Source organism: Lactuca sativa, chromosome 9, assembly GCF_002870075.4.
Source record: "Lactuca sativa cultivar Salinas chromosome 9, Lsat_Salinas_v11, whole genome shotgun sequence".
In the NCBI taxonomy this organism is placed as follows: domain Eukaryota; kingdom Viridiplantae; phylum Streptophyta; class Magnoliopsida; order Asterales; family Asteraceae; genus Lactuca; species Lactuca sativa.
The window spans coordinates 13,465,078-13,468,290 of NC_056631.2; the positions used below are offsets into that span (position 1 = coordinate 13,465,078).

Below are 3,213 nucleotides of genomic sequence, written 5' to 3' on the forward strand. Positions count from 1 at the left end.
CCGGAGACGATTTCGTTAGGGCACCTCTACAATATGTTCTACAATATGGGGTACACGGAGATGCTCACCTCCGTCGCGAAGTTTAAAAAGTCATGTTTGCCACCACAGTGGAACGGTATGTTCACTGTCCTCTCAAGGGTCTTTCAGAACGGAGCTCAGGTTCAGACGGCTCCAGTCGACTCTTCCTCTCCATCATGTATGGCATTTACAACGGCGTCAACATTGACTATGGGTTGGTTCTCTGGCAACAACTCATCCAGAGTTTATCCTCCTCTTCATGACATTCTGAGGTGTCGTATGCCAGGTTCTGGACCATCGTTGCTAAATGGGCGATGGATAAGCACGATGTCCCAACTGTTGCCGGTGCATCGATGTCTTCGATTGGTACTTTCCATACCACGAAGATTATCGTCTCAGATGCATCGAGGTTCTCTTTCATTGGTTCCATCCCGGAGACCATGTACGGCGATGTTCCATCTGACAGCAGAATCATCCGGACTATCAAGGAGTTCAAGCAGTCTGGACCGAGGGAACTCACACAGGAGATGCTCAAATCTATACATGATGCCGATAAGCCTGTTTCAAGAAGCAAAAAGGCAGAAAAAGGAAAGCAAGTGACGAAAGGGGCTAAAGGCCCTTCTCCCCAAAAGAGGAAGGCTACTAAACCTGCTCAGTCCCCTCAGCAGAAGAGGCGCAAAACTCAGCCGAAGCGAAAGCTGATAATCGCCTCCTCTTCCAGTGAGTCGGAAGGTGAGAGTTCGGATTCGGAAGGCTCTCAAAGAGGCGAAACCCCTCCAAGAGGCAATACCCCACCCAGATCACCTACCCCTGACATGGAAATCCATAACTCACCAATTCCCTCTCCCACTCAAACAATTCCCACTTCCATTCCCATCCATAACCCCCACTACCACCATTCCTAAAACCTCTTTCCCCATACCACCACCCATTTTCACTGATACAACAACCACAGCCACTGCAAAGGTTACAACCAACGTATCTGATACGGGGGTTCATACCGATGCAACCGAACCACCACCAGTAACCGAAACCATACACACAACCGAAACCCAACCACCACCTGAACCTACCCCAGCTCAAACTCAACCTGAACCTACCCACACCACTACACCTCCAGCTTCACCCCCACCCCCATCTCCTGGTCATGCCTCTGACGGAGATAATCCATTTCTTGGCGGGGAGAACATGCAGTTTGATTCGGTCTATTTTAGTCCGTTTCAGGTGCAAAGCGACGATGATGAGGATGCTCCAGTTACAAAGAAGCACCTTAAGGAGTTGCATGAGAAGGTTGATTTACTCATTGCTTCCTCCTCCAATTCTCAGTCATCTCTCTCTGAAGCAGCACTTCAGAAGATTGTTGATGCCTTCTCCAGGGCTCAGCATGATTCAGTCGCTTCTGCCACTGCTGCCATTGACGCCTCGACAAAAGCTTGTGAGGCTGCGACCGAAAAAGTCGATAAACTATTCTCTGACACCTCTTCCCTATTAAAGTCCTTACAGGAGAGCGTCGATGCCACAAAGACAACATTGGAACCAATCGTTCAACAATTGGCCACGTTCGTCTCCACAGAGTTGAAGTCGTTCGCTACCCTTCGCCAATCAATTAGTGACGACAACTCGGCCCTTCGTGCCTCCATTGATGAGCGCCTCTCTAAACTTCAAGAGGATCTCGCTGCAGAAAACTCGTTGATGGACGCTCTTGCAAACAAAACCACTGCCCTCAAGGTCAAGAGTGCTCAGCTTTCCAACTATTAGCAACAAATTGACGCTCTTCGATCCGAACAGGAGGTCATCAAGACATGTGTTTCGGATGTACTGTAACAGCCCGGAATCTCAGGTATTATTAAAATTATGTTTTTGGGGAGATTTAAGAGGGGACTCGGCGAGTTGGAGCCTAGACTCGCCGAGTAGGATCGCAGACTTGGTCGCGGGATCGCGACGGGACTCGACGAGTCCAGGTATGGACTCGGCGAGTCGACGCTGTTCCGCAGAAACCCTAACCGTTCAGTTTGAATCGTATATAACGCCTCTTAGGCCGTCATTTTCAGTCTTTTGGTCGATTGAGAAGAACCCTAATCGCTGTGGACGTCTAGAGCAGGAGAGAAAGCTTTTGGAACTTGGAAGAATTGGTTGGACAAGAAGAAGAAGAAATTGATCAAAGGAATATCAAGGAGGATCGAGTCCTGAGGTTTGGGGGACACAGAGAGAACGTTCTCAGGTAATACTCGGATCAATTATGTTAGTTAATGTGCCTATGAACCTAGGGTTTATGAAAAACCCATTTAGTGATTAGATGGGTTATTATGTTATTACCCAGATGTTATACCCACAGTAAAGAGATGGTTAGACGTCCAGAGGGTCCCATGGTTGTATATCTTGGGGCCATACGTAATTCAGGAAGCAGTTACTCGTCTGCATGGCATGGACTCGCCGAGTTGTTCTTCAGACTCGGCGAGTAGCTTGAAGATTTACTGGGACTCGCCGAGTTGTTCTTCAGACTCGGCGAGTGGAGTCGGGGTGGCCCCGCGATTCTTCCAGGAGTAACTCGTCGGGTCGATGAGGGTACTCGACGAGTAGATAAGGAATCTCAGAAAGTTGGAAGACGTCTAGACTCGCCGAGTCGCCATGGTACTCGCCGAGTCCGGTTGAGCTGACCGTTGACCGTTAACCAGAGTTGACCTAAGTCTGACTTCTTAGGGATAGTCACACTGAGAAGTGATAAGTATTAATGAGTTACGTAATGTTATAGGGAGGTTGTAGCTCGTCGGTGGTGCACGAGTCATTTCAGGAGTTGCTAGCTTTCAGCATATACGAGGTGAGTCTTCTCACTATACTGTACCCGGAAGGGTTTGACTGTGTGATCGGAAGGTCGAATATGTTATGTGATATGTATGCTATATGTGGTAAGTTAGTTGTTATATGTGCTATGTATGATATGTGGGCCGGAAGGCAATATGTTATGGGCCGGAAGGCGATTATGTTATGGGCCGGAAGGCGTTGTAATGAGGACCGGAAGGTCAGGGCCTGGAAAGGCGTATGTGCGTAAGTGTATATTGGGGAACTCACTAAGCATTTATGCTTACAGTTGTTGTGCATGTATTTCAGGTACTAGCGAGGACCGTGGGAAGGCGCCGGCATGATCGATACACACTGAAGATTGTTTTATGATCTTGGGAGTTTGAATAATTGTAT

The 3,213-nt window shown here is 48.3% G+C and overlaps 1 long non-coding RNA gene across 1 annotated transcript; it reads left to right on the forward strand.

Annotated features, from left to right (window-relative positions):
- Positions 1 to 2,768: 2,768 nt before the first annotated feature.
- LOC128128389 (uncharacterized) lies at positions 2,769 to 3,213 on the forward strand. The gene is made up of 2 exons (XR_008226270.1): positions 2,769 to 2,836; positions 3,127 to 3,213. It is a non-coding gene; the product is annotated as an uncharacterized LOC128128389 (long non-coding RNA).